Source organism: Leopardus geoffroyi, chromosome B1 (assembly GCF_018350155.1).
Source record: "Leopardus geoffroyi isolate Oge1 chromosome B1, O.geoffroyi_Oge1_pat1.0, whole genome shotgun sequence".
Classification (NCBI taxonomy): Eukaryota; Metazoa; Chordata; class Mammalia; order Carnivora; family Felidae; genus Leopardus; species Leopardus geoffroyi.
This window is the reverse complement of record NC_059327.1, coordinates 1,908,044-1,917,664: the sequence shown is the minus strand read 5'-3', so window position 1 is coordinate 1,917,664 and position 9,621 is coordinate 1,908,044.

The window sequence follows — 9,621 nt, the reverse complement described above, 5'->3', positions numbered from 1 at the left end:
GACAAACCGAACTGTGCCATGCTATCGGGAGACAACCGTGCGAGCATCTTCAATGAAGAAAGTCACGCTGGAGGTGAACACCAGCATTTTGGGTACAGATGGGTGCTGGGGACCGAGACGCGGGGAAGGGGGCACCACTTTGGGAAACATGATCGAAGCAGCTCTGTCGGGGGAGGTGGCATCTGAGCAGAGAAAGGGTTGGGAAAGGGACAAGTCTCAAAGGATAGCGTCAAGTCAGGGGTTAAATTTTGAGCGCGTTACTGTCGAGAAGTTGAGTAGGGGAGTGGCGAGGACATTGGAAGTGAGTCTGGATTCTGGAAGAGATGGAAAGACTGACTGACACAAGGTCGGTGGCCAGGCCACATGTGGCAATGGATCTCTGACCCACCCCATTTGTGCAACCAGCCTGGAAACACCAAAGCCTGGTGTGTGACAGCCAGCTTCCCTCTGTTTTTGCCCCCACCGACAATTCAGGACGACTCAGAGAAAGCCAGACACATCCCCAAACCGATGACAGAGGACACCCTTTTTCGGCGTCCCCGGCCGACAGACTGCAGTAAAAATGCGTCCGACTGTCCCTCTTCACCGGGAAGCTCTCCCCATCCTCTGCCCGCCTGGGTCTCCGCTGGCACGAGCGGTGATTCCTCGGCCCTGGCAAGTTCGGCAGAAATAGCCTCAGTTTGCTCTAGTCTGGGTGGCCTTTGTTTATTTCTCTAGTTTTCTTGGAGGTCCCCCTGATATTGGGTCCGCACTGCACCTTCAGCCTGAGGTCTCGTGGACTCTGGGGTCTGGGCTGACACGACGTCAGCCTAAGGATCTACTCTGCTCCCTTTGCGTCGAGTACTCAGATGGTCCTTCCCAGTTCGATGCCTGAGTGGTGTCATGGTCTCCCCTTGCCCGGTGTCCTTGAATTCCAACAGACCTGAGGCACGGACGCAGAAGGAAGAGAGAAGCAGCCAAGTCAGCGCCTGGGGGGCCCGCACGCCAGCGTTTCTAGGTTGGGGAGATGGAAAAAATCCAGCAGAGAGAATGATGTGGGTCAACCAGTGAGGGCGGAGGAGATGGTTGGATTGGCCCCGCGGGGCCAGACGGAGGAGTCAGGCCCCAGCAGGCATCTTACGTGTGACCTCTGGGTCCTGACCTTTGCCCAGCAGGCTGCACGGGGTAAGGTGTCCCGGCCACGCCAGACTCCGTGCAGAGCCACGCATCACAGCTTTCTGGACGCAGTTCTAAGATGAGAAGGACTCAGATTCTCCCGGGCCACCCACGCTCAGGTGCGTAGGCCCACCGTCCTCACCTGGGAGCTCGACACAGCTATTACAGAAGTCCGTCCCGAGAAGTTTCCGGAGTCTCTAGAGGATGCAAGGCATAAAGGAGTTCCTGGAGACAAAGGAGGATTCTTTGAATTATTATGTTAAGAGGGCTTTTATAGCTTGTGTTCCTGTTGAGTGAAACGTTGCAGCAGACACATCGCGACGCAGGAGTCAAGAGGGCAAGTAGACGCAGGGCAGGAAGTGCCAGATGTGGACGGAGTTGGTTTCAGGATCCCCATCGGTCATCATCCCAGCAGGTGCGAGAGAAGATGCCATCAGTTCCGGTTAGTAGGACCAACCTGGTGGAAACTGCTACAAGATGGGAAGAGGCCTGAAGAGAAGGCAGGCCAAGGGTTCTGAGTCGCTAGGACGCCGACTCAAGAGACCCCGGGCTCTAAATGAGAGTGTTGGCCACCCACAGGCCGCACTTGGAGAACTGCTTTTGCCCTGTGTCTCGGGTTGTTCGTGTATCAAGCGTGTCTCATTAGAGCGCTCAGGAGCCAAACAGCATGCGGGGCAGTGCTCAGAACATATCCCGTCTATTCCAAGCCTTGGCTCAGAGGGGGAAGGGTTTGGTTGGGACTGAGGAACACGGAAGCAGACCGGATCCTCAGCGGCGTCCAGGGCTCAGCTGTGTGGCATCCTGGCGGAGGCCAGCTGGTGTGTCAGAAACAGCATGGCCTGGGTGCCAGCCTCCACCACCGGTGGGCTCTGTGAATCCGGGGGTTGATTTCCCTCCCGTTATACACGTGACGCGGCGCCACAGTAATCCCCAGGGTTTGTCCTTCATCCAGCGGTGACCTAACCGTCATCAACGGAGAGACACAGGGCGGAAAGGTTGCCGATAACCAATTCCTATTAGGTAAACACTTACATCGCTGGAACTTTCAGCAAATCTCTGCTCGGGGGCTCCAGCTGGCGGGTAAGGGTAAGGGTAAGAGTAAGAGTAAGGGTAAGGGTAAGGGTAGGGTAAGGGCAGAGCCCAGCAGCTTCTCAGGAGTGGTCACCTCAACAGTGTTGCTCGCTTCTGTGGTCTCAGGATGACCAACACGTCGGACGCAGGCTAGAGACCCCATGACGTCTTAAAAGGAATGCATCAGTCCACGGAGGGGTCTTCGGCACTGGGAACATCAGATTGCAGGAGGGGTAAGAGTCATCTCTTCCGGTCGTGTGGCCAGTTCCATCAGGAATTTTAAATAGAAGAAAAAGAATAAAATAATGCGAGGGGACATTTCTTTCACATGATACAGATCCCCTCATGCTTGAAGACCTCCTCCACAGTTTTAAAAAAAAATCTTGACCCCAAATCCTTAGAGCTCCCTCAATTTTCTTGCCATTGCCTTAAATGTGACTGGGTAAAAATCACTTTGGAGGGTCCCACCCTGTCGTACCATTTTACTTAATGTCGTGGAGGTCTTCATATTCGCACATGGCCATACATTCATACATATCCCAGGAGGTCTTATGACGTCTCAGAGTGGTATCTGTCACCCCACCGACCTTTGGAGCAAAGCTACGCAAGGTGGATTGGAGGGGAAACGTTGCGAGCGGTAAGCATAATATAAAAATTGCCATTGCGTTTGAATCCAGCGTAAAAAAAAAAAAAAAAAAAATAGAGACACTGAAGAAAATGTCTAGTTGCTATAGCAACAAGAGTGCATTTTTTTTCACTATTTAGAGATCACACATTATTAGAATTGAGTAAACATATTTCCATTTTTTCACATCCAAATGAATAATCATTTCCAGCTAAAATTGTCTCCTTCCCTGCTTCTGTCATGCAAGAGAAAATGAAACGGGTTTTAAAAAATTAAAATTAAATGAGTCCTTAAATTAGAAAGAAAGAAAGAAAGAAAGAAAGAAAGAAAGAAAGAAAGAAAAAATAGCAAAGGGAAAAATAGCTCTCAGATACTGTTTTCACTGGAAGATGTGGCCAGAAGATTGTGCATCCACGGACCCGCAGTTTTATGCCCCCACGTATACAGTGGAGGCCGTCACTGTGGTGAGGGCTCTCTCTCCAGCCCGAGACTGCCTCCTGCCAAATTCTCATTACTCGGTTCCAAAGAAAGCAAAGCACAGGAGTTCGGGTTTCTGGGAGTCTGCGGAAACAGGGTGCCCCGAAGAGGTGATGAGATGGCAGCAAGCTGACCACTTCTGAACACTTTGGTGAGGGGGTCCCAAGCAGTAAGACCGCTTGAGGCTGACGGGTCCTGCATTAAACCCGAGCTCTGGCTCTTGTGCGTCTCCCCCACCAACTGCACGATGAGATTCACGGACGTTCGCAACTCGAGAGGTTGTCACATAGATGAAAGGAGATCAGCGCCCATAAATCTGTCAGCACCGGGCAGGGGATTCAGTAAGGGCTCAATGGATGGTGATTATTAACGTGTCGCTCAATTTTTTCAAAAGCCCTGCGTGTTCCCCAAATTAGTAGCTTCGCGCCGGACCACGCCTTCCCCAATGGATACAATCAACACCCTCACAACGCTTAACGCTTTCACAAGTTGAGGCCGTATCGTGAGCAAAGACCTGAGAAAATGCCCGGGGATGGCTCAGTATCCGAATTAAGCACGCCAGACCTCACTGAACCGCCGGGGAGGCGAGTAAGTGGGGATCCGAGATGTGTTGTAGCACCTGCGGTCCCGGGGGCGTGGGCCAGGCAGTGGGAGCCACGGCCCGCCGGCGGGTTGTTCAGGTGGCTTTGGGGGGATCCGCCCCTCCGCAAACCTTCATTTCCCCTGCATGGGGCAAGTCCTTCCACGGGTGTGGCCCCCGTGCTGACTGGTCACATTACACACTTGCAGCTACTTGTTCATGTTCAAGCGCAGAGTGAAAACACACTGGCCAGGTCCCTGGTCCTTAGCTCTTGATGGCTATCTCCTGATGTGACAGCCGGTGTCACCCGGTAGCAGGTGCAAGGTCCCTGACCCGCATGACATACTCTGATAAAATGAACTTTGAAAGCATCTCCATGATGCAAATGTTACAATATTCCTACTGATTCATATGCCCATCCTTACATTTTCTTAAACCTACATTGATCCGTTCCGATAGTTTAAATGAGGAAGAAGGGCACAGAGAAGGAGATCGTTAGCTAGTTCAGTAAATCGACTCTTTAACTTTCACCAGACATATTTTGATATCACTTTGGAACATGCATGGGAAAGTAGATGTCATTTCACCGTAAGACATTCGTGTGAGGGAACATGAGGTCGCATGGCCCAGAAGCTTATAGGTTCAAGCCTGTGCATGGTCATTTTGAGGTCTGGGGCTGTACACCCAGTCACGATCCACAAAAGTTGAGGCCGTTCCTTCATTGGTTTGCACACTGTCCAGATTTTGAACCCAAAGTACACCGTATAGAAAACAAAACTTGAAACAAAACGTTGCGACTCTATTTGTGGCCTCTTGAGTTTTTGTTTGGCTTTACCAATTCCTTCCCAAACATTTGAGATATTTTTATAAAAGATATAGAGTGTGGGGACTTCCAGTGGACCAGCCCTGTGACCGACATGCATTCTCACTGAATGAATGAGCCTGCACGAATCGCTCAAATTACACTGTGCCGTGGTCCCAAAATAAAGAACGGCAGAGTTTAGAATGAGCTCTCCGTGTCCTAGGAGTGTATGTTTTTTTGATATATTTTAAAAGGTGTTTTCTTTTACCTGTAGTTTACCATAATTGGCCATTACATTCAAATGCTTAAGGACTCCATAGGACACTCAGCATTGACGATCAAAAGAAACCGCAAGTTCTCAACGTCATTTAAAATGATATCCCCTGAAAACAAAGCTCACAAGGATGTGGATTTTACCGGATAGGGAAAAAAAATGTTACTCTTAAGTCCTCACTTAGGGGGGGAAAAAGACTGTGTAAAATATAAACGTCATCTCAAGTAGATACCTGATGTTTAAAAACAGATCACATTCTAGATTAAGACAAGAGGGAGACAGATAAGACTCTGCTTAGACGGGCCTCTACCGGAAGGCCCATAAGGGAGTTAGAAACGAGACATGTCATTAATTATGGACAAGTGTAGCACACTCGAACCACTCTATGGATTTTTGTGTAATTGATCTTTGATCTGAGATGATGATGGACGCTTCTAACCTTATAGAAGTGTTTTTTTCACAAACGAAGGAAGGACGCAGTCAGATTATATTGTGACAAAAACATCCTTACGATTAAAATTAATGAATGGAAACAGATACAGATTTGCGATGACACCGTACGCATGCACCTTCAAAACCAGCCACTTTATTTCACAAAAGGACAGACAGCAATTTGCATAACCTGGGAGGCAATACAATTCTTTATTATCAGTAAGAAAGTGAAGCCAGGCAGAGGAGAAGGAGGTGAATGCCTCCTGCAGGCCTGTGGCTGATTAAATCTGGTTCTAGAGCCTGCAAACTTTGGATGCGCATGCGATAACGGTATGTCCCTGTAAAGCCTTCCTCCAGCTATAACACATCGTGATTTCAGCACCTGCAGCACAGGAAAACCTTTCCATCCATTTTCCATATAAAATTATACTATCAAATGCATTAAGCTGAAAGGCTCTACCCTGGAATCCTAATGTCCCTATGAACTCATTGAATTTTCCTTTTTGTACTTCTTTCGGTAGATCCGAGATGGCTGGAGATCCTTTCCTACGCCTTCCCCCAGGAAGAGAGGTCTAATTTTCCTCCCCTTGAGCCGGGGCCGGACTTAATGCTTTTTCTTTGCCAATTGATTATGGGAGACGGGAGATCCCAGGACTCCCACGGCCAGGTCATACGCAGCCTATCCCCACCCTCCAGGCCTCCAGGAGCGAAGCTAGGCTCTACGTCAGTTCAACTATCTGGAAACCGTCATGCTATGAGAAAGCACAAAGAATTCACATGGAGAGCCCCTGGCACCAGATACGTGATCGAAAAGGTCAATTTTTTAAGCAGCTTCATTGACGTATAATTGATATACGAAATCTGTCCGTATTTAATGTGTGCCATTTGATGAGACTGGACGTATACAAAGACCCGTGAGTTCAGCACCACCATCAACACGACAGACACATCCATGACCTCGGAAAGTTTCCTTTTGCCTCTTTTATTGGGTTGGTTGAGTTATTTTAAGTACTCCGAACGTGAGATCTACGCTCCTAACAAAATTTTAGCGTACTAAACCTCGCTGCCCTAGGCACTGCTCTGTAGAGACAATTTGGAATTTATTCACCTTGCAAAACTGAAACTTTATATCTACTGCACAACATCTCTTTATTCCCATTTCCCCTGTCCTCAAGCACCGTTGTCTCTGCTTCTCTGAGGCTATTTTAGATTCCACATATAAGGGAGATCACATAGCGTTTGTCCTTCTGTCACTGATTTATCTCACTGAGCATAACGTCCTCCAAGTTCGTCCACGTCGTCGCAAATGGTAGAACTTCCTTCTTTATTTAAGGCTTAATGATACTCTACTGTGCAGATAAACCACATTTTCTTTATCGATACATCTGTCGATGGACATTTGGGTTGCTTCCATAGCTTGACTATTGTGATTAGTGAATGCTTCCAGAGTGGGCTTGCTGGATCACATGATAGTTCTATTTTTGTTTTTTGGGGGAGCCTCCATAATGTTTGCCATAATAGCTACACCATCTTGTAAAAATTCCCGCCAAGAGCACATGAACGAAACACCAAGAAATGAAAACCAAAACCACAGAGAAAAAAAGAAAACCAAGCAAAAACAACAGAAAGAAACCATGTCAGCATTCCAGCCGCAACAGAGGGAAAGTGGCAAGCAGTGAACAGAGAAGCCACCGCCACCCACGGTGGACACGGGGCGGGCATCATGCTGAGTCCTTCCTGCGTCCGTGACCCGCGATTGTGACAAAATCTTGTCACGCCCCTGTGCTCTGGGGTGGCTCTAAAATAGATAAGCTGGACCTTTGGCTTCACTCGGAGTGTTTATTCAATGTCCCACGAGAGGGGATATTTACTTAGCTCCCTATTCACTGCGATTCTCCACTTCTCTGCTGTGACTTCTTTTAAAGGTTTGGGGTTTTTTTGTTTTTAATTTTTTGTGTATTTATTTTTGAGAGAGAGAGAGAGACAGGGATAGAGCACGAGCAAGAGAGAGGCAGAGAGAAAGGGAGAGAGAGAATCTCAAGCAGGCTCCACGCTGTCAGCACAGAGCCCAACGCGGGGCTCAATCCCACGAACCGTGAGATCATGACCTGAGCTGAAATCGAGTCAGACGCTCAACCAACTGAGCCACCCAGGCGCCCAATGGTCACAAAATATTAAAGCAGTAACACGTAAGCATGAGGGAATGATAGCATGGACACGGGCTCTCCATTTTATTTCCAGCGACCATATGTATTTCTTTCAGGTGGAGCTGTTATGTGTGGTAACTGCTGGGGAGCATATTTTGAAAGAAAATAAGAATTAAAACCCTGCTACACGCTGTCGGTTGAAAGGGTGCCCTTTGTTTACACGAATTAGGGCCCTTGCCTACAGTACCTGAAAGACAGGAACTTTGATATGAATGCACACGTGTCTCAGAGGGAAGGGTCAGCTTTACAATAAACTAAATATACTGCCAATTTAAAGCAGCTCTTAAAACATTTTGCAACAAAAATTCAGTGAAGGGTCTATCAGAAAAAACGAAGCTCCTCTCCCGTGTAGCAAGTTCGCCATCTACTGACCAGTGAGGTAGCTTTTCCCTATTCTAATGTTGGGGGGATTTCTGAATGTCTACATGTCTGCATCGAAGATCGTCGTATCAATATTTTAGAGCAAAATCATTTAATGGGTGGTTTTCACAGCAACACCGTTTGGAACAAAGCTTGGGAGGAGACAGGTGCGTAAGGGGCACCAGCCTCCAGTCCGTCCTGCCCGGTGGGGGAGACGCACACACAGCCTCTTCTAGGAAGATAGGATGTGTCCTGTAGCCAACCAAAAGTACAAGCAGATGTGTTGTTTGGTTCTCCTGGATCTCCAGGGCATCGGGAAGCAGCCTGGCCACCTTTGATTTCCACCATACCTTCCCTGCTAAACCTACACGCATGCCCAGACTTCTTCGTCTAGAGGCTTTTGCTCTCAGGCCGTGGCAAGGGATGTTTTGGACAACTGTCTAGTATTGTTCTCTCGGAGGACTGCAAACAAGAAACTCAGAGTAAGTCTCACATCAGAAAAGAAAGGCACAGACAAAATACTCGGATGAGTCGTAGCGCGACTCCACCAGCTGATTTGGGGACGGATTCTGGTTACACTCGGCAAAGTCTGAGAGCAACCCCTACATGTATGCCCTGCCGCTGAGTGTATATTCTGAGTGGTAAACATTAGGGGCAATGAACACAGCATGGCTGCGATTTAAAGTCCAATTTCTTATCGCTTGACGACAACAAACATTTGGTCATTGATGCATTTAATAAGCCTTTCCGAGACACCATAACGCCGGGTCCTTGCAACCGCACTGCCAGATAAGGATGGGCAGATATCAATGTCTTATTTCCTAGTTGGACACGTTGAGTGTGTGAGGATCAACCTGACTGTCCAGGGTCAGGGGAGGCCTCGTGATGTCCCCAGCAGGCCAGAACTTTTGCATAACGCACGCCTGGTGCAATGGCACACAGCCCCGGGGCCCGTAGCCTGGATGCTACGCCAGAGGGTTAAGTCTCACAGCGTGTACCGTGCGGCTGTCGATTCATCTAATAACTTTTAAAAGTTTGGAGCCAAATGTCTGTCTCTCTGGAATTCATCATAGAAAAGAGATTCCCCTCTCTGGAAATTAATTCCCAAGGAGAGCTGCTTTCCAAAAGTCAAAACTAAAGCCCCTGTACACGTGCAGATCCTTCAGGGGTCCCAATTCCGTAGGGGGAAAAAAGGCATTTTATTTTACAATGGAATTTCAAATTAGCAGGTGCCCGTGTGAAAAACAAATGTTAATTTTTCTTTGAGAGGGACTATATTTAATTTGCAAGTCTTATGAATATTCTAAAATCATTTTATTTCTATCCCAAACTGTTCTTAAGAAGACATGCTTGAAAACGACCCATGCGTGGGTCCTAAGTTTCAGGAGGCTTCTCGGAAGTTATTATTTGTGTGAAATGTCTATTGGTATCCTTCTCTGGTTTTGTCCACGCTTTCCCTCTCTCGTCCGGTAAGCTGCCTTACTCCACATTTATTCGTCATTCCAAAATATGTCTACTCTGGAATTGGGAGGAAAGAACGCCAACAAAACGCAGTCAGTCCTTTCCACAAAGGAGTCTGGGGAGAACTAATGTACCCGGGCAGGGGCGAGGACGTGCGTGGACCAGACGGGACATGCT